We start from the raw sequence: 22,797 nt of genomic DNA, 5'->3' as shown, positions 1-22,797 counted from the left end.
CTGCTGAGGGTCTTCAGTCTCTACGGTGATAAAAGAGCTGCGGCATGGGGAAGTGAAGGGTCTGAGAGTCCGAGCTCCAGCCCGAGCCCAAATGTCTACACTGCAATTTTTAGACCCGTAGCCCGAGCCCAAGTCAGCTGACTTGGGCTCTGAGACTTGGTGCCAGGGTTTTTTTTATATCGCAGTGTACACGTTAAGACAACTGATTTCCATTTCACTGATGCTTCTCCGTTTCGTATGCCTTGCCTTCCCCTGACCTGCGGCTTCAGAATATGAGTTGTTAACTGACAATGCTGACATTCCGCCAGGTTGGTTTACTCAGTCGTGGATTTTTTTCCCCTGCCTTTCAGAGATAAGTGGTGATTTCAGAGCTTGATTCGATTTTTTTTTTTAATTCTGCTTTTTCTGGTAAATGGTGATTTCAGAGCTTTGTCGTGACAGTTTTTTCTGTGGGTAGGTGCCTACCAGCATTCCTCCTACAGGCAACAACAGTTGGTTGTGTAAGAGCAGGGCTTCATTTATAAATGTGGGAATCTACAAAGCAAAATAAAAGTTGATATTTGCAATGGCTCTTTGCCATGTAAGCATGTGTATTTTTTAAATGGCAATTCTTGCTCTATTTTGAAACACATGTTTTGAGAAAATGTGTGTGAGTAGTTTTCACTTTGTATGAATTAGATTAAGTTAATGACAGGTAAAACCTTGTTACTGGCAGGAATGATGCACACTGTTTTGTGCTTTTTTGCTTTAGTTGTGCTTTTCCTCGTGAATAGCCAGGGGTTCCCCGAAATCTTAGAGTCCCATTACATTTTCATTTCTGTTCCCTATCAGCCCACTTCTACCCATAATAAAGCACTGAATATTATGAAAATTCAAAATTATCTCATTTTTGGGATGTCTTGTAAATGGAAATCATCGGTGGGCTTGTCTGGTTTACTAAAGTCATGAGAACTCTGGTAGCTTTAAATTAATAGTTTGAAATGATTCATTTTAGTGACTAATCTTCAGTGACTCTAGTACTATGTATTGTAGGGACAGGCAACGGAAACCTGGAAAATTTGTTTTTCATATTCAAAGGCAGCAATGACAGGTACACAGGGGATGATATTGCTGGTTTAAATGTTGGCTGACTCCCATTTTAATTTAGTTTGGGAATATTCTATATGAACGTGCAGAGAAACTTTCATTAATACTCTGTTCTTCATAATGGGGTTGTTTTCTTTGCAAAAATCATTTTAATAGAACAAAATGTAATAAAGATTTTGAGTCATGCAAAATTACCTTGGCATTTCTTTAGCCTCAGTTTTTGGGTTATTTTCTATTTCCATTTTCTTATTAAAGTTTGATGTTTAAAAAAGATAACTTCTTTCTCTTAGCAGCAATTTAAATATCATAAATAACCTTCATGAGGAATTCAAATATTTTAAACAGGTAATTGGGGGCAACAAAGGGATTGGTTCACACAGTTTCTGATGAAAAGCTATAGAACCGATTTCTTAATGTAGGAAGGGGCGAAAATTATCTGAATATGAGAGATCCGTTTTTGCTAACCGGTGTAGGCCTTTGGTGTGTGTTAGGCAAAGCATAATAATACCAGGATTCACAAAAGTTTTAACATATTTTTCATTCCAAAAAAGGAAGAGTTTACATGGTGATAATTTCTATTCTAAAACTGCGTAACTTTTGTAATCCATAAAACTGGAATACCAGTGGCTAATGTACCTTAGTGTTTTTCCCCCCCCCAGATGTTTGGAAAACCTGTCAAGCAGGTGGAGTGAAAATAGTTGATTCTTTGGTTTTTAAGAAGTGCATTACAAATGTTAAAGAAAGGAAATCAATTGTCAATTAATATTTAAAAAATCATTTAAATGAATCATTCCTTAAAGGCAACTGGAAGGTGGACCAAATCTCCCAGCCCCATCACTGCTTTTTTATATTGTAGGACTTAAATCAAGTTTGTTGTACAGGAGGCAGAACATATTTTGCTGAACTGAGCAACCTAAAAGTCCAATTGATATGTAGCACCTTTTTCATGAATAAAGCACTGTTTTAATGGTAACATTTGGCTCTATATGATCAACAATATCAATTAGCGTATTCTACATTCTGTTATACCCACGTAACCTCAGCCGGTGCTCTAGCATGTAGCCCAATGCTGAGGGCATAATTTGGCCCTGACATGAACAGCTTTACACCGTGGCATGCCTGCTCTAAGAAGAATGGAACTTCTATGAGATTCTGCCCTTTGATTTATGTTTATTGGTATCACGCTGGGGGGTGGATTTCTGAATCGGCACTTCTGTCAAACATCATCATTTAGCTCCAAGCTTTCAAATGTGCACATGAATTTTGGCTGCCTCTGTGGGTTTTTATTTTTGTTTTTTGGATTTCTAACTTTATGCACTTCAGGCTTGTTTTCTATTCCGGACTCTTCTACTAACTCATTCTGGACTAGATTGTGAGATAACAATCAGCCCGGGGTAATGGGCTGCATAGTATGGCACGGTACGTGGAGTATCTGGGGAAGGACATTGTGATCTGGTTCATCTGCTGCTCTGGGAGGGAGCATGTTTATACCCAGGGCAGTGTATGCTGCACCCATCTTTATACCCAGGGCAGTGTATGCTGCCCGATGTGCCAGTGAAGCAATGCCTCCTGGCATGTTGGCGGTAGAGCCAAGTTTCCATCCATTTCCTGCCCCATTCCATCCCCTCTTGCTCGCTTGTGCCAAGGTGAGGTGGCTCTGTGGAGCCTATCTCTACTTAGTTGCTGCTACCTCTGTTTATGTTGCTCTGCTAGCCAGGCCACAGTATGGTCCTGTGTGAATTTGGACAAATCACTAAGTCTCACTGTGCCTCAGGCTTCCCATCTGTAAAATGAGTATAACGACACTTACCTCTTCAGATTTCGGTGAGGCTTGGTTAATGCTTGTCTGTAAATTGCTTTGACAGCCTCATGTGAATGAGGCTACTGTATGTATGTACTATTTTATATCTGTATAATAAGTGCTGCTGATAACTTAGCAGCTGATTAATGATGCACAGCAGCGCTGCAGAAGAACGTCAGAGAATGAAAAAAGGGAACTGTATTCAATAGAAAAAGTAGAGGATACTTAATTACCTACCTCAAAATCAGAGATGAGGAAGGAAAACCAACCTGACTCTAGCAAAAAGTGCCATGCGATATTTAATGAGGACAAGAGGCGAGGACGTTTTTCTTGCATCTCCTCTGAAAGGCAGTGCCTCCAAACAACACAATGACACTAACACCCTAGCAGGGCATTGGTTCAGGAATGGCTCAGAAGGAAAGTACCATCTATTGAAGAAATCATCAGCAACTTTTGTTTCCCTATGCGGGCTCCACGCTCAAGAATTGACCAACGCAAACCTTTCTGAGCTTGTGGCACCTTAGAGACTAACCAATTTATTTGAGCATAAGCTTTCGTGAGCTACAGCTCACTTCATCGGATGCATAAATTGGTTAGTCTCTAAGGTGCCACAAGTACTCCTTTTCTTTTTGCGAATACAGACTAACACGGCTGTTACTTTGAGACCTGATGAGAGAAGTCTTTAGGCTGTTCAGAGGAAATGCTTCATTTTGCCTTCAGAACTTGTGTCTTGCTGAAAGTGGTGTACTGTATTTTTGACAGCTCCATATTGGCTCTGTGTCCTACATTATTCCTGCTAAAGTCAAATGTAATTTATATTTACTGAGTTAGGTCAAGATCCACCCATTTCTGACAGTAGCAAAGAGGTAACCTGCGTATTTGCTAAAAGCAACCATTTTCAGCCAAACGATATCCCAGATCATGTGAATGGCTATCACAGATGCATAGGTTATGCATCGAGAGAAGCATTTTATTTTTTAAGGATGGGAAGAAGATACTAGATTTATCAATCCTAACTTTAAATACCGAGGCTGATGTCATTTCTTGAAAATCCTTAACTTCAAATTTCAGAGATCTATAGGGCAAGATATAGCTCAAAGTAACTATAGTTCATCATACGGATTGTGGTAGTAGCTATCTTGCTTAGAGAATGTAATGATTTGTGACACTTTCAGTTTAGGAGCCCGGCTTAATAACAGTTTTATATCCTGTTCAATAGTGTTTTAACAATTGTAGCATTTTCTTTTCTCAGATCTACTGCACATTGCAGAAATTGCTGCTCATCTTGGCTGATTCCTTTATGTTCCAAATAGGGATTTGCACCTTTGGCTATAGCTGGCTTAGGTTAAACGCCGTTTCAAAAAAAGCCATGTTCTAGCCAAAAAGTTGGTCTCTTTATATTAACGTCCCAACGCTTGTCCGATCCATCTGTCTTGACAGTGGTGGAAATGAAGGCTGTTTGTGCTACATATGATGTGATGCACAGCAGTCTTCTTAAAGGTGAAGTGACCAAGGAAATGGATGCACATACTTGCAGCACAGCTCTACAAATATTTGCTAAAGTACAGGCACAATGTAAACATCAGAATTTAGGAATGCTACGTAGGTTGGAATCAGCCTTGAGGATTCTCATTCCATATTCTGAACTGTAAGATCTCTGGGGCAAGTACTATCTTTGTGTTGTTTATTACACATCATCTAGACAACAGGGACCTTGCTCTTTTTTTTTTTTCTGTTTGTCTTTAGGTACTACTGCAATAGAGGTAATAAATACATTGCTTTGAAGCTTAGGACAGATACCACATATTCTGTGCAAGTTAAAGGCGAAGAGTACTTGTATTGTTCTGATCAGCAAGCTGAAACTTCTAAAGATAAGCAGCTCTCAGCATGAACCGAACAATTAGGTGTCTTGAAATTCCAGGTATCTGGGACTTCCTTTTCAGCACCATATGGGTTACAGGAGTTTATGACCATGTATGTTAGCAAAGTGAAAGGAATCCTGTTCAATTTTTTCTTAACTATGATATGCAAATTAAAATAGTACAAGCTCAGTGATATGAACAATATCACATCTGGGCAAACTATCAGGAGTGCAGCATAATTTATGGGACAAGGCATTGCCTAAACTAGTTGAACTTACATTTCACATGCTACTAAAGGCCCCTACAGGTTTCCTTCATTAGGAAACCAACCCAATTTTGATTTGACTTATGGTCCAGTAATAGCAGAGTTACATTATCTTTGGGCTTTGGAAATATAGTCTGGGATATTGCATTTATAGAGCCGTCAAATGTTTTGTGACCCTGGGCTTCTGGCACAAATGTAAAAGTGCTTCACTCAGTGTTAGTTCTAGCTCTGAGGATTCCCTTTGTAAACTTTCAAGTTGGAACATAACTCAGGAGCACATTCATTCTGTGTTTGGCAACAGGAATGAGACAGTTCGAATCAGCAGCACATGCTTAAACGGACAATGTCAGTACGAAATCAAGTCTGTTTGAACAATGACTTAAAATACCCTCCAATACTGAACCTGCCACTGAATCCCCCTGCCAATTTTGGTTGCTTTATAGTCACATTTTTGTACTTTTTAGGAATGGTTGTTCTCTTCCCTGTTGTGTTAAAGACCCACAAAAATGCTGGATACTGATTAAATAACTACACAGGGGAAACAGAACAACTGACGGGCACAAAATGCAGTTAGATAAAGTAAACAAACTAGGGAAAAAATTTCCCCTCAAAGCCCTTTCAGCTACAGTAAGGTTCTGTGCTATTTAAAACATTATTATTTATTTGTATTGTTACAATGCCTAGAAGCCCCAGTCAAGAATTAAAGCCCCATTTTGCCAGGCACTGGACACGCATAGGTACTCCTTGCCTCAAAGATCTTACAGTCTTAAGGGTAGGATAAGGTAACAAGTGTACATACTCCTGGTGGACAAAGGGAGCAAAAGGGAACAGTGAGACAATCAGAAGCGTAATAAGGAGCAGTCAGAGCAGACCAGCTGCCAGGCCTTTGGATTCCATAGTACATGTGAACAATTTTCAGCCAGAAATGTTATTTGTAAGTTGGTGGCCTCCCTTTAAATGTATCCCTAGGTACAGGGCTAGCTGTTGGCTGGAAACTGACTGGATCAGGCTAACTTAAAAAAGAATTTTGTTTGAATGACGTCTTTAGGATCAAGCCCAGTGTGTTTGCACAGTGAGGATGTGCTGCACAGATGGGTAACACCCAGTTCTGTTTGCTGAACAAATAAGAAATTAAACTGATGGCTCGTGCTTTGTTCATTTATAGGGATCAACAGACAGTGACAAAATCCGGTCGGATAGACCTGACCTGAAGATTTCATACACAGAATAGCTTCAGAGTTTTTTAAAAAAGGTGTTGTGCTTACAGTTTAATATTAAAATACCATGTTAAATATTTAATATACTTTAAGATTCTTTCTGTGAATTTAACCCAGCAATAATATAGGAATGTTGTTTATTACTTACCTTGAACTATCCATATTGCTAGTTCACAGTAATGGCACTTTTAGCAGGTTGATGACTGTCAGGCTCAGAAATAGCAATTGTAATATGATAAAATTATTCTGGAATACATTTGCATGGTTTATTCATGGTAAGAATTGCTTTTTTGCATGTCAGACTGCTGACCAGAGCAAAATGTGTTTACTTGGAACTGGATATACATTCTGGATTAAAAAAAGACATGTTCTCTTAAACTGTGTATGGAAAGAAAAGAAAATTAGTTTGGTTTAATCCAATTGTTATTTAATTTCAACTTTGTGTCGAATCCATTTCAGTAAAAACTTCTGGCAGCTACGTCTGGCAATGGACATTATAAAGTAATGTCACTTAGAGTCAGACTCATATGAAATCAATCCTTCGTTGTCGGGGGTGTGGTTGGGTGGGGGGGTTGGGATGGAAACAGCACACATATATTAAACTAAATTTTACTGCGTTCCCTTCGCCATTGTTGAAAATATTTGTTTCAATAAAACTTCCTTTCACCAGCTCCTCCAGGATCCTACAGTGAAGTGATAATTCTGTGCTGTAATATTCTGCTGGCATGAAAATGATTATAAATTCACCACTGTGTGATCTGATAAGAGGGAAAGAGGGGCCAGAAGGGAGGAAGCCCGATAAGCTCAAGTAGCTTTAGAATTAGCAAAGATAATTTTAAAAAAAGTGAAAGCTGCATGAATTTGTCTGTTACCTTTGAAAATGTTCACCAGTATTAAAGGTTCTTTGTATGAAAATGCCTAATATGGTCATATGTGTACTGCCCATTATATTAGGGTACAGAAAGGCACAGGTGTTCCATAATGGTGTTCTGTTCAGTGTGACTCTGTACAGTGCTGTGTGTCCTGTATGATTGATGTCATGTAGTAGTCCCATTAAACATTAAAAGGGAAAAATAATTCTGCTTAATCCTTCTCTTTCACTGTCAGTAGTATATAGAAGGTAGGGGTAATGGAAAGTTTAGATCAGAACATGCCACGTTAGAATTGCTGCTGGCCTACATTTCAAAGTATGAACTGAGATGAACATTCCGTCTTTGGAATACAGGAGCATCCCAAACAGAACTACTGAGTGGTGATAAAGATAAAGATTACCCTGTACATGCTGAGTTTTCTTGGGAGACTCTATAGTTACTGCACTTTATTTTAGTGCCTGAAACTTCCTGCAGCAAAGTCCGGATCCAGCTCCCCACTTCAGTCGCTGTGGAGCAGCCTTGTGCTGTGGACCTGGTGTGGTTCCATTGGACCAGGGGTGGCCAACCTGTGGCTCCGGAGCCCCATGCGGCTCTTCAGAGGTTAAGATGCGGCTCCTTGTAAAGGCACCAACTCTGGGGCTGGAGCTACAGGCGCCAACTTTCCAATGTGCCAGGGGATGCTCACTGTTCAACCCCTGGCTCTGCCACAGGCCCTGCCCCCGCTCCACCCCTTCCTGCGCTCTCCCCTGAGCCTGCCATGCCCTCGCTCCCCCCTCCCCACCCCCAAGCCTCCTGCACGCCACGAAACAGCTGATCAGGAGGTGCGCGGAGAGAGGAGGAGGCGCTGATTGGTGGGGCTGCTGGTGCGTGGGAGGCACTGGGAGCAGGGTAGAGGAGTTGATATGGGGCTGCTGATGTATTACTGTGGCTTTTTGGCAATGTACATTGGTAAATTCTGGCTCCTTCTCAGGCTCCTTTTCAGGCCACCCCTGCACTGGACTACGGCTGGCCAGTAGGCTGAAGTAGCCCTATGCAGAATGGCCATGAATTCTGGAGGGAGGATTCTTTCCCTTCCTATCCTATCCCTTACCCTAGTGCCTAGCCTGTCCGCATCTCCCCAACACCTGAACTGACCAGTCAGGCTGGGCACTAGGGTCTGGATTTGTCCCTAAGTGACTGTCTGCTTCAAATGCATTATGAGTCACCCTAACTTCACTCTTGGCTGTGTTGTAGTTTTTCATAAAAATATTGAATTTTATTGGCCAAAGCAGAACTAAAGTGTTAGCACTTAAATGAGCTGGGATTGTTTGTAGTGCTCATAAATGAAGCCTTGGATTGTTACCTAACTTTCTTTTTTCAGTGACTAATTTCACAGATTTTTGAATTGCGTTTCTTAGGATAATTTTTGTTCTAAAGAACTACTACAGAAACTCTATAAAAATAACCAATGTGTTTGTTTTTTTTTTAAATTTGGCGTTAGAAAATGTAAATAGAATATTTTATCTACTCTTGTACTAGTTGGTGCCTATCTGTATAGCTTTAGTACAATGTGTAAGAAAAGTAATTTGACATATGGCTGGAATATAAGGAAAAGTAGAGAGAATAGTGCATTCCTATAGTAGTTATGCCTAAAGACAAAAGAGCCTTTATCTTATTCATTATTTTTACCTTTGTTTACGTTAATTGTCTGAATATACGTCTCTGGGAAATTTTAGAACTAAACCGTTAGCCTGTATTTCAACACATGTTGAAAGTGTGTTAGAATCAGAGTTTGTGGTATTGCAGTTTTGTTTCTTTTACACAAAAGAGGATCTTATTTATTGCCTGCTTTAAACTATTATATTTTGAGTGATAACAGGAATCCATTTATTTTAGAAAAATATTAAAAATCCCTTAGACAGTAATGTTTTGCTTATAAACGTCATTAAAAAGGATGCAATCACTGTCATTGCAGTCAGTCTCCTTTTCAGTAAGAATAATCCTAAAATTCCAGCCCATCTGGAGAGCCATTAAAAATCTTTTTTCCTGTGGAACTAATCTGGATGTGTCATGCAACCAGTCCAAAACCCATTCTATATAGATATCCAGAGTAGCTTTTGTTTTTCAAATTGGTTGTATGCACCCTGATCCTGTTCTGAGAAATGTGCAGCAAGCATGGTGTGTGTGGGTGTGTGTGCGTTTTCTGTATGTGTTATGTTAATTGCAAGATCGGTGCCAAGCTGTTCAAATGGCAATACCCACAGGCTATAAAATTTTTTTTTACTGGTAAGGCAGTTTGCTTACTTCACACAGTGTGCCTGAGCACATATGTCCTTTGTACAGCCATAGATGGTTTATGAAAGTGGAGTTTTCTATTGATTCCATCACTGTATTCCTTTGGGCAAAAACAGACAAAATTCAGTTTTTTGATGTCAGTTTAGAGTAGCCGCTCTTAAACTGGTGCTGCTGAGGTAGAAAGCTACAGTCCGGACAAGGAAATGTAAAACAAGGACTTGTCGTGCAGAGTAAGTTCAACCATTATGTCATTTGTTATCTACACTATGTCATATGACTGATACTCAGTTAAATGGGAAGATATCTGACTGTGATATTACTTGATCCAGATCCTGTATACAGGGCTGCAAGGTTGTGTAGATTCATAGATTTTAGGGCTAGAAGGGATTATTAGGTTATCTAATCTGACCTCCTGTATATCACAGGCAATTACATTTCACCCAGTTACACCTCTGTTGAGTCCATTAACTTAATGGATTAAGCATATTCTTGGGAAAGGCATCCAGTCTCTATTTGAAGACATCAAGAGATGGAGAATCTACCATCTCCCTTGGCAGTTTGTTCCAGTGGTTACTCAGCTTCCCTGTTAAAAATGTTTGCCTTATTTCTGCATAGAAGGAATATGGTGAAACAAACTGAATTTGTTGTCTGCATATGAAAATGCAACACTCTGGATGATTGAGTAAAGTGCAGTTCAACCCTGAAAAGTGACTTAGCAAAAATGTCTGCAGTGTTGTTGTAACTGTGTTAGTCTGAGGATATTAGAGAGACAAGGAGGGTGAGGGAATATCTTTTATTGGACCAACTTCTGTTGGCGAGAGAAACAAGGTTTTGAGCTACACCGAGCTCTTCTTCAGGTCTGGGAAAGGTACTCTGAGCGTCACAGCTAACTATAAAGTGGAACAGATTGTTTAGCAGAAGTAGTTAGCTCATATTCTAAGGGACCGTTTAAGGTGGAGTGGCCCGTTAACACGTCTGCGGTCACAGGATAAAAAAAAAAGGGGGTGGGGGTTAGTGGTTGTTGTAGATTTGTTGTAATAAGCCATAAATCCAGTGTGTCTGTCGGTCCATGATTTTTAGTGTCTAGCTAACTTATGAATTTAAGCTCCTAGGCTTGTCTGTTGAAAGTGTTTCTCAGGTTTCCTTGGGGGATGAGGGCTGATAGGTCAGATATAGAGTGATGGCTTTGTGAAAAGTGTTCACCCACAGGTGATGGGGTGTTTTTGTCTTTTATTATTTTCCTGTGTGAGTTCATTCGAGAGCATAGCAATTGTCTGGTTTCATTCACATAGTTCCTGTTGGGGCATTTAGTGCCCTGGATAAAGTACACCACATGTTGTGATAGGCATGTGTAGGACCCTTGGCGGGTGTATTGTCGGAGGTGGTGATCATCGTAGCAGCAGAGAAATGTCTGCTGGTTTTGCATCTGTTTTTCTGGCAGGGTCTGGAGCCACTTTGAGCAAGTGTGTCCCGATCTGTGGGGAGCTAGCTTATGATGATGATCTTGGAGAGTTTGGGGGGCTGTTTGAAGGCCAGAAGTGGGCATTCAGGAAACATTTTTGTCATTGAGTATGGGTTGACCTGCTCCAAAACAGAAATAAAACCTCCTCCAACTGTACACCCCGAGCTGTCACCTACCACCCCACACTGGAACCTACACGGGATATCATCAAACAGCTGCAACCCTGGTCCATTATCACTAGTAACAGAGGTGGTTCAGGCCAAATTGTGTACTTGTCTACTATTAAGTACCCCTCTGTTTTTGACTTCTTCGGATGTGAGGGCAAGGAGGCAAAGAAGTGTCTGGGGTTACGCAAGTGTGTATGGCTTTCTGTTTCTGGGTCAGGTGCTACAATTTGCTTATCTTCTTGGAGGACAACCAGAGCTCATGCCACCAGTGGGAGCCAGCCCAGTGCCCTAATAAGTCTGGTTTGTGCTGGGGCCTTTTGCTTTTGTGTGTGGACGAGGACATGGCTGAGTCTCTGGGTTAATAGTTGAAATATTCCAAATGACTCAAGTCGTGCAGGACTTTGAAGGGGAGGAAGTAATTGATATATGTGTGTAGAATGTGTCTCAGATGACAGACCAACGTTCCTGGTAACCCTCCATTGCAGGAAGGAGCTGAAGTTTCTCCAGAGCTGCATATAAAACTGTGAAGATCTCAGCTTTGTTAAAGCAGTAAGCTCCCCTGAAAGCAAAATCTGGTGGTGTCCATCTTTGGATAAGTGTTGGTAAGAAGCTGAATGGTGAGCGTATCTTGGGTCCATAAGGTCATTAACAGAGAAACTGTAAAGGAAGAGTCTGTGAATCTGGTGAAAATTGTCTTGGCTGTTTTGGGGACATTGACCATGTATATACCCAAGTATAGGAGTAGGGAAAGGACTGGCAGTATGACCTGATGGTTATTTTATTTTTGCCCGTGTAAAAATTGCCAGAGCTGATTTTTAGGGTTATATATGGGTATGCGATATCTGCAACCCTCATTAATGTCCTACAGCCATAGATGTTGTTTAGCATGTCTGTTCACATTATCCCAGAGAAACTCTGGAAAGAATGCTAGGCCAACTGGATTAGGTCCTTTGTAGCTTTAAGTGACCAGGGTGTAACCCCCCCCTTCCTGTCTGCTATGGGTCCAGCCTTTTGTTTCCGGAAGAATCCCACATGCTTTTCCACAAATCCTGGGCCCAGTGCGCAGTGCTGCACTGTGCAGTCATGGGATTAGATTTGCAGTGTGCCATGGGATCCATTTGCAAGGCCCACTAAGTCAGCCTCCCTTCATAATTCAAGCTCCAGAGGTTCTGAGATGGATAGGCTGCTGTCAGGAGGCTTAAATTGAATGGCTCTGGTCATGATTTCCAGTTAGCGATGGTTGGCTGTTTGCTTCCAGAGCCATAGATGGGCTACTGGCTATCTAGGCATGGGAACCCTCATACTTCAGCTATGCAATGCTATGTGTTGCGTAAGATTGAGAGAGAAATATATTTAGTGAGGCACAGTGTGTGCTCTGTCTTCAAATAAATAATAGTAAATAATTCAAATAAATAATTGTTCAGTGTGTTGCCTCGTGCCTTCTTTAGTACACACTATTCACACCCTCCTCTAAAGACAGAACATGAATTTTCTCATGGGCTTTTTTGTAGTACTCCGATACCTGAGTGCTTCACAAACATGAATTAATTTAACTTCACAACTCCACATTTTGCAGGTGGGGAGCTGAGGGCACAGACAGATTAAGGTCAGAAGTTTTCACTAATTCTGAGTGCCTACACTGAGATGCTTAGGACACAATTTTATGGCGTGTTTAGGCATCTGTAGCTCTATGTGTGTTCAAAGCACAGCTCCCATTGAGTTCAGTTATAAGCTGTGGGTGCGCAGTACTTCTGCAACGCAGACCCTAGGGTCTCAAGTCAGGCACCTAGAAAATGAGGAACACATAGTTAGTGACCACCTTTGAAGAGCTTGGTATGTAGCAAGATATATAGGGTCAACTTATTTGTCCCTCCGTATTTTATTTTTCTTTATGGCATGAGAGAAGTGAGAACCTTACTTAGGTCAAGTCTGTATCTGCACTGACTTTCCAGCCAGTGGTGGAGAGAGGATAAACTTGCAACAGCAGCTGTGGTCTGTTCTGGCCATTGGCTACGCTGACTGAAATCAGTGGTCGCTCAGCATTTCCATGAGTGCAAGCGAGTCTTGAATCTGGTTCGAAATCCTTGTCCCATGGAGTTTACCATTTCACTAAAAAGGCCACTGGAGTTTCTGAGCAGAAGCAAGCTTCTGAAAAATACTAAACTGGTGAAAGATACATTTTATTTCTATTTGTACAAAGAAACAGAAGCTGCATTTTTTTTTCCCATTAAACTTTCCAACATGTCAGGCATGGGCTGAAATGGAACATAGAAATTTCAGACCCAAAGGTAATTTTCCCCCAGAAAGCCTATAAATGACTGACGATAGGAATTTTGGGCCAAATTCTGCTATGTTATATACATGAAGTCTGGAGTAATGCAAGTGACTTTGGATTTACTCTGGTGTAACTGAGTTGAATTTGGCCCAGAATCTCTAGATGCAGAATAAAAATACCCATCATGTATCTTACAAACTGTTGGAAGGATCCGTTTATGTATTAAGATATTGTTGTTATGTCTTGCATCGTTTTCCCTACAGCAGCATGTTCTGAGTAGTGACTTAATTATTCTGTGCTGTGAGCTGATTTCACTTGTCCCTAGAAACAACTGTAGAAACTGGGTTAGTCTTCCGTGTGTGATTGTGCAATAGTGAGACCAATATAAAGGTGCATTGGGGTAAGCAGAGAAGTTGGATCTGTTTTTTTTTTTTTTTTTTTTTTTTTTAAAGTAAAACAACTTTTGTTTTCTTCTACTGGAAGAACACATTGTCAATATTTAGTGAAAACGGAACAACCAACCCCCTCAGCAGTTGTCCCCTCAGACTCAGTTTATATTTCTGGAATGGTTTCAGTTTTGGTGGGAATTGCTGAACACCTCTGGCCGCTTGGAGAGGATTCAGTGTAGTCTTAAATCAAGTGATTTACTGTTATTAACGACACAGCCTAAAATCGTTGTAACCAACACCAGCGCGGGGCATGACTGTGAGGCGCTGCTGGAGTGAACCACTTTAGTGCCCCTTGCTGGCTACCTGTGCTACGTTCTGTGCAGGGGAAGGAACAGATTCCCATGGGCTGCTAATTCCTTTCCCGCACAAGTGGGTGGGGAGTAGTCCGCCCCGCGTGGGAGTGGATGGAGCCTTCGTTCCATCCCCCTCTAGTGTATGTGATTGTGCTGCACCGTCAGTTTCTATCTTGCCCTAGAGCCAGGGGGAAGCAAGGATTGTGAACCTCGGAGCTGAAATCAGGTAATTCCTGTCCTGCTTCTGGGGCAGCACAGCTACACGCGGTTAAGCATCATTATAAGGTTACAGTCTGGCCTAAATGTTTTGGGAAAAACGGATACATCATCTTAAAGACTCACTCGTAGGCAGGGCTCATCTTTTGTTTTGATAACCACTGCAAATTAACACCGATCACCAATGTTTTGATGTCAACTGCAGTACTGCTCATAGCCTCATCCGGGGGCGGGGGGGTGAGGGAGAAATGTATTGGAAAAATGACGCCACTTGGAATAATCTATTGCACTTTGTTAGGATAAGTGCGGACTTGTTTTTTAATTTATATAAGCGATGACTGTTCTTTGAATTTGCTGTTTTTAAAATAGGCACGATGTTCTATTGTATATTTAATGTACAGCTTTGAGAACCTTCATATAGTATCTTTGTTTCTGAAAAAGCATCTCTTTTGTCTTTTGGTTTTTAGGGGAAAGCAGCAATTTCTCCACCATGGAAACCTCTACAAAGTGATCGTTGGTTTACAAAGGTAGATGTCTTTTTTCCTTTTTTTCTTCTTTTTAGCATTTTTTTTTATACTGTGTATGTAGACTACTCCCCTTCAAAATATAGCTTAACGCTGCTATGCCGCGTGGTTAATGTTAGGAGAATATAGAACTTATTCCAGAGTAAAGAATGGCAGTTTGGAAACGAGAACGATAAGGGTCAATGAGCATGGACACAGCATTTGCTTTTTTGGCAAGTGGCTGCAAATTTCCTGAGCCTTAAAATATCTTCTAAAAGCAACGGGCCTGACAGTGGTGAATGGGGGCGGAGGGCTAGTGCCACAGGTGCCCACAAGGTGTCTAGGCTGTCGGTGCCCCCTCCACTTTTTTGATGCTCAAATCCATAGCATCCTAATATTTCCTGGGCGTACTAGGCCCATCTTATTCCCAGACCTGAGCAAGCCATGTCATGAAGCAACCACCAGGCTTCATTCAAGTGTCAGATTTACAGGAAAGGGACATTAACCCTCTCCGTGGGCTTTTGAGCACCTGCCACTCCTGCCAGTTAATTTTATCTCCACGTAGGGAAAAAATCTCGCCTGGTGCTGCTAACCTGGAATATCCTTGGTGTGCCCCATCAGCAGCCAGGATCTCACCATATTTGCTCCCAGCATCCAAGAGGTATATGCCACCCGGGCACAACGGTCAGAGGCAGTTCCAAGCAACACTCAAACAACCACCACCAGTCGGTCAGGTGTCGCCCAACCGCGTGTAACAGTAGGTCACGTGATACCAGCGCACGTGGGGGAATTGCTTCCTCCGCATAAGCCGATCCGTTTGGCTGAAGTGGGCCCCTTTGATGCCTGTCCATGATCATATCAGTGTGCATAAGCAGCGGGATGATGGTCCACATACAAATTGAATGTAGAACTTATTTCCTTGCCAAGCATAGTGAGATATTTGGGATTGAGCGTGAAATAGATATATTTTATTTTTGATGTTTCTGCAGTAAGTAAATGTGTAACAGGACCACCCCGTGAGGCTCTTCTGGCATGTGATGGATACTGAGGTGGTTCCTTAGACTATAAAGGCATTTAAAGCTTCTAATTGGAGGGGGGAAGTCTGCAGTAGTGGAATCATTTGGAGAGGTGGGCCTGGGAAAATATTAGAGGAGAAAGTCAGGGCTGTAATACTTTGGGGCTAATTCTGGTTTTGGGGTTCATTGTGTGGGTGGCTGGGTGGTATTTAGTGACCTTTGCCATACAGGAGGTCTGCCTAGATGATCTGGTGGTTCCTCCTGGCCTTAAACTCTGACTTGGTGAACATCTAGAATGATGGGACCTTGCTTGCACCCTTATGGTTGAAGAGGCTCCTTGCGAAAAGTAGAATTAAAAAATAGTAAATTAACAGGTGACAGCAGTGGTGTGGCTGGAGCTAGTGTGTTACCTTTTTTGTGGTCATCGGGGTTAGTCACTGGAAAAGTGATGTGACTTGTTGAGCACAGTGTCAAATACTGATCTTCAGTAAATAGGCATAGCTACCTAACAGCTTGTAGTGTCATAGCTGTGCATGTCTGTCTAGAAGCATCATGGTTCTAGAACCGTCAAATTAAAATGCATTCACTGTCTAGGGTGATCTGCCTCCTGGCTTCTGCTCCTTTTGGTGTCTGGTGGACCACTAAACTGTGCCAATGTGATTTCGGGGACGGTTGCACTCTGACCCAATGTTCTCTCGCTGTTGCTTTTGTTTGTCTTTAAATTATTAAAATGCTCCCACTGTGATTCTCCTCTGGGCACATGTCCACTTTGCTAAAACAATTAAAAACAAAAATATTAACTTACGTCAACCAAAAATAGACTCTTCCTCAGAAATGATCAATTAACATAAACACACCCCGACAACCCTCACAGCCAAAGTCTCAGTAGACAGATGGAGCCAGGTTCTTTCCTGGTATAGGGGGAAGTGTAAGTGATAACTCCCACTGAAGACTCTGGACTGAATTCAGAAGTGATATAATTGCTGGGCTAATTTATCCATCTGTTGTGGGAAAAACCACTAACTGCAGATGTAAGATAAGGTAGGGAAGGTTGCCTTTTTTTTTTTTTTACACCCTGCTATAAGTTGCTGCTCTTGCTAAACTCCCTTCTTTCCCTCTCTCGGTGTGAGTTACTCATTTTGCAGAGATGGGTGCAGACGGCAGTATTTATCACTTGTACCCATATTTAACCCATTTACTCTGATTGTGTAAACTTAGACCACCGTTTGGGCACATCTGAATTTGGCTATAGACTTTACACCACATCAACAGACCTTGGGAAAGCAAAGTCCAGAGTTTCTAGATTTACACCAAGTAAATGAGAGCAGAATTTGGTTCAAGGGCCTTCTGCCAAAAATTCCCTGGCTCTTCCCCTGGAGCATTCAAATCTAGGGGTCTCCAGCAGAACACTTCAGCCAATACTTGATATCTCAGAGCTGCATGGGAAGAGAAGCAGTTTTTCGGGTACCTAACATGCTAAGAACATAGGGTACTAAAACTCAAGAGAGACCATCATGAGTTAGTTCCCTTTGTACTCCTTTGCGTTCTTCCATACTGCACTCCCTCTTGGAAATGCTGCTGGCCAGCGTCTCCTTCGGTACAGAACATTCAGATTCAGTCCTGATAACCACCACTGCCAATAGATACTGATGGGGAGAAAACGGTACAAAAATTTACATGCGGTAGCATTGACATGCCTGTGAGTGGTGTGTGGGCTTTGAACTCCTCTCCTTAGTGTGGAGTCCATGTCTGCCCTTCTCCTCCTGGGCTCAGGGCAGGAAAAGGGTCTGAGGTCCCACTGGCCCTGGGAATAAGCGTTTTTTCTTGCTGGTCATATATGGAGCCCAGGGAGTGGCTAGAGAGGCTCTCCACCCACGGGAAGTGTGGGATACAGTAGTGTGATGCCCGGGGGTTGGCATTAGGAGCTAGTTCTGGGATCTAAGGGCTGCACAATCCAGGAGCAGCCCCAATCTTTTGTTTAAATAACTGAGAGGAAGGGAGTTCGGGTTGGAACCCCCTGCTCCCTGTGCTACATGGAGAGGCACCAGGACTCCCATTTAGCATCTGCAGCAGTGTCGATTGGCTGCCCTTCCTTAGAGCAGTTGTGGCAGAATTGGAGAGCTCAGCCAGTTGGAGATGCATTTTTCTGTAGATCAGGGATTTTCCCTACATTCCTGTATGGGGGAGGATATGAAAAAATCAGTCTAGAGGGGGAAGTCCATGGGGTTGGCATTTCTGAATAAAATAATGAAAAAATGTAACTACACATGACACCAGAACAGCCTCATTAATTTCATTAAGCCCCAAACACCAGTTGATTTCCTTGAGGTTGTGTGGGGTGTAAGCCAGAGCAGGATTTGGCCCTACGAGGCTTTGTACAGGAAGGCAGAAATTAGGACAGGCTGTTTTCATAGCGGAGAAGGCAAAATTCGGGATTCCAACTTCTCTTCTTGTGATGGCACAGACGGAGGGAGAGAGCCTAACTTTTGTTTTATAACATGCCTCCTTTTTTTTTGTTGGTACAGTTAATTGTGTTACTGTTTAGATCTGTATGTACTTGAGTTTATGCACAAATTGGGCACTTAGACATCTAGCTGTAAGATTCTGCATCTGCAGTTAATTGTGGCTGCAAAATAGGAGGCTAGCTTAAGGCTCCTCCAAAAACTGGCCCATAATATTAAAGGTATTCAAGCTCAATCTGTTCCTTTTGTACATCCGAGTGATCTGAGAGGAGACCTAACAAAGGTCATTTAAAAAAAATGAAAAAAAATCCTGCAAACATTTCTCAACTGTAAAGTTCCCCAAAACCGCTCTTCATACAGAAGGGGATGCAAAATGATATCTCAACTAGGGTTCTCGATTAATTGCAGTTAGCTCACGCAATTAACTCCAAAAAAATAATGGCGATTAAAAAAATTAATCGTGATTAATCACAGTTTTAATCGCACGGTTAAACAATAGAATACCAATTGAAATGTATTAAATATTTTGGATATTTTTCTACATTTTCATATATATTGTATTCTGTGTTGTAATTGAAATCAAAGTATATATTATTTTTGATTACAAATATTTGCACTGTAAAAATAATAAACAAAATAAATAGTATTTTTCAACTCACATCATACAAGTACTGTAGTGCAATCTTTGTCCTGAAAGTGCAACTTACAAATGTAGATTTTTTGTTGTTACATAACTGCACTCAAAAACAAAACAATGTAAAACTTCAGAGCCTACAAGTCCATTCAGTCCTCTTTCTTGTTCAGCCAATCATGAAGACAAGCAAGTTTGTTTACATTTACAGGAGGTAACGCTGCCCACTTCTTATTTACAATGTGACCAGAAAGTGAGAACAGGCATTTGCATGGCACTTTTGTAGCCGGCATTGGAAGGTATTTACATGCCAGATATGCTAAACATTCGAATGCCCCTTCGTACTTCGGCTACCATTCCATGTTGCTCGTTAAAAAAATGTGTTAATTAAATTTGTGTTCGAACTCCTTGGGGGAGAATTGTATGTCCTGCTCTGTTTTAACCGCCTTCTGCCATATATTTCATGTTCTAGCAGTCTCAGATGATGACCCAGCTCATGTTGTTCATTTTAAGAACACTTTCACTGCAGATTTGACAAAACGCAAAGAAGGTACCTTTGTGAAATTTCTAAAGATAGTTGCAGCGCTCGACCCAAGGTTTAAGAATCTGAAATGCCTTCCAAAATCTGAGGGGGACGAGGTGTGGAACATGCTTTCAGAAGTCTTAAAAGAGCAACACTCCAATGAAGAAATTACAGAACCCGAACCACCAAAAAAATAAAAAATCAACCTTATGCTAGTGGCATCTGAGTCAGATAATGAAAATGAACATGCATCGGTCCGTACTGCTTTGGATCATTATCGAGCAGAACCCATAATCAGCATGGGCGCATGTCCCCTGGAATGGTGGTTGAAGCATGAAGGGGCATCTCAGTCTTTAGCGCATCTGGCATTTAAATATCTAGCGATGCTGGCTACAACAGTGCCATGAGCACACCTGTTCTCATTTTCAGGTAACATTGTAAACCAGAAGCAGGCAGCATTATCTCCTGCAAATATAAACAAACTTGTTTGTCTGAGCGATTGGCTGAACAAGAAGTAGGACTGAGTGGACTTGTAGGCTCTAAAATTTTACATTGTTTAATTTTTGAATGCAGATTGGTTTGTTTTTTTTTTTTACACAATTCTACATTTGTAAGTTCAACTTTCATGATAAAGAGATTGCACTACAGAACTTGTATTTTTCAATTCACCTCATACTATTCCTTTTGTTTTTTTACAGTGCAAATAATCAAAAATAAATATAAAGTGAGCACTGTACACTTTGTATTCTGTGTTGTAATTGAAATCGGTATATTTGAAAATGTAGAAAACATCCAAAAATATTGAAATAAATGATATTGTATTATTGTTTAACAGTGCAATTAATTGTGAAATCATCGATTAATTGGGATTAATATTTTTTAGTCGCTTGACAGCCCTAATCTCAACCACACAATGGCATTGACAAAATTTTGTTGAATACAGTAATATGACAGAAATGGTTCCAAGAGTTTCAGTATACGTTTTATCAGTCTAGTAACTCGAAAGATGTAACTACTCCTTCTCCATGCTTCAGAGCCTTTGTAAATGTCATGATGCCACCTGGCAATTTAAAAGAATAGTAATTCTCTCCCCGCTCCAGAAGCCATGCTTGGTACAAAACTGTCTCCTGATTCAGTTTTGGGTTGTTCTTTTTTAAGATGGAGGCAAGTCCTTTCATTGCTCTGACAGGCATGGAAATACCTGTTAGCTTTGGAAGCCCAACTCATTGATAATTCTGGAAGCCTTCAGAACAATGGAATAAGACTGGGGGCCCCTTCATAAAGCTGTGATGGTATTTCAAACAAGTTGCCTGGTCTTCATTCACTCACACAGGTGTAAATCAGGAGTAACCCCCTTTGTAATCAGTGGAGCTACGTTGGTGCCAAACCGGTTCAAGTGTGAGGAGAACCAAGCCTGATGAGTATTTTACCTCTTTGTAACCCTTGTGCTAGGGTTTCGAAGTACTGTGGGCCAAATTCTCCTCCCTGTAGTAGTGTGGATGTGGAGTAACTCCATTGACATCAGTGTAGTTACTTTGGATCCATGCTGGTGTAACCGAGGACAGGATCTGGCTGTAAGAGACTTGCTCCCCAGTTGTACGCTAAGGACCCAATTCTATTATCTGATACATGGCAACTACTCCCACTATGAAAGTGACGGCAAGTATATGAGAGCAGAATTGGCTACTAAGAGTTACTGGCTAGAGACCATTGCATCCCCTGCCAAATCTCCCAATTCATTACTCTCAGATGCATAACAGTTGAAATGTTTTTACCCTAGATTTAGTCTTGATATCCCTGACAGTACTGGATAACCTCTTATTGTCTTTAATAAGCACTGCAATTAAGTAATTTTGTCCTGGGGCTGAATTTTCCATATCAGTTACCCATGGCTCTGCAGCATCTATTCTTTCGATGAATCCTTCTACTGTTCTTTTAATCAGGTCCATTGACTCCTGCAGTCTATCTAATCCGTTATGCATGAGGTCCCTGGCTTTTGGAAGTGGAGTTCTTTACCTCGAACAAGTCAGCCTTTGTTCCCAAGCAACCACTACAGCTTATCGAGGCAGTGTGTAGACTGTCTTTTTGCTCTTCAGATGGACAAGGTTTTCATTAAAAAATCCTCTTATTCTTACCACATTTCTAGGGCAAGAGTGCTCAAATTCTCTGCTGCCATTAAAACTCGGAGCCAACAGGATCAAACAAACAAACAAACAAAAAAAGAGAAGGAAAAGAAAACCTAACTAAGATTCCTGCAACTAGATGAAACACTGTTTTCCACATTCTCCCTGCTGTTCCTGCCCATGTACTTCCCATACTTTTCCTCCAAAAGAATGGTTTGTTTAGCGACCACGAAATGCAGTTATCAGAGCCTGATTGGAAGAGGTGAACGCTGAGGTGGGGAGGGGAAACACAAGGGGGGGAAGGGTAGCCAAGTTGCAGAGTGAGTGGGGAGGAAGATCAGGAACTGATGTTTTGGAAGGAGAAGGAGGAACTGCGGGAACCATTAACCCAGGGCGAGCTGCAAACCACAGAGATCTGCAAAATGAGCTGACGAAGCTGTCTTTCCCGTTTGCGACAATAGTCATTAGTGGGTTGTCGGATTGTTTGTCAGACAGTTTGTGCACATCTTAGGTGGAGTCAAATGTACTAAAATAATGCCACTGTAAAGTCGTTGTCTTATTTTATTGAAATATTTATGCAGTCCAGACACTGTGGTGCACTCATATAAGGCAATGAACTCTATAGAAATGAGTGGGTGAGGGGGGGAAAGGATGTTGCAGACTTGTATGGCTATCGAGACTACCCAGAGTTATCATAATTAATGATGATAAATATTTTGGTAGGGATAAGAAACGTCATGCTTCATGCATTAAGCCAATCCTTAACTATTAGAAACCAGGATGAGACCTAATTTGCAAGGAAGATTATCTCATGTCTGCCTGCCTTATACCTTCATCTGAAGTATCTGTACTAGCCATTATCAGAGACAGGCTTCTGAACTAGATGGACCATAGGTCTGATCCAGTCTGGTAACTCCTGTGTTTCTAGTGATCTTGTATGTTACTATAGTTAGGTTAGAAATTTTGAACCAGGAGTGTGATCTTTTTTTTAAGTTGCTGATGTCCTTTTAAACGCCTAATGCTTCCCTTGGGTGCTTACATGCTGCTCCTGTCAACGTGTACGTATGAACAAACACTGAAGCTAAGTAGCTATTGTTTTTGGCTGAGAAGGTTTTCTTATACAGCAATTTTTGTTAATGGATTATTTATATAATTTTCCATCACAAAGTTATTTTTTATCCTTAAGAAGGAGAGGTAATTTATTGTGTCCTGCAAAATGTACAGGGGTGTTATGTAAAGAATTTAAATCAGATGATTATTTTATTTGATATTTATGTTGCAGTAGTGCCCAGAGCCACAA

At 41.3% G+C, this 22,797-nt stretch overlaps 1 protein-coding gene across 11 annotated transcripts in view; it reads left to right on the top strand.

Moving 5' to 3' along the window:
- PLCB4 (phospholipase C beta 4) overlaps positions 1-22,797 on the top strand; it is a 326,000-nt gene that overhangs the window by 8,234 nt on the left and 294,969 nt on the right. For all 11 annotated transcript variants that reach the window (XM_074949680.1, XM_074949677.1, XM_074949673.1 and 8 more), the window contains exon 2: positions 14,707-14,766. The gene's annotated coding sequence lies outside the window, so the exon portion shown is untranslated. The remainder of the gene's footprint in view (positions 1-14,706; positions 14,767-22,797) is intronic.

Source organism: Natator depressus, chromosome 3 (genome assembly GCF_965152275.1).
Source record: "Natator depressus isolate rNatDep1 chromosome 3, rNatDep2.hap1, whole genome shotgun sequence".
Classification (NCBI taxonomy): Eukaryota; Metazoa; Chordata; order Testudines; family Cheloniidae; genus Natator; species Natator depressus.
This window is presented reverse-complemented; position numbering and strand designations above follow the sequence as displayed.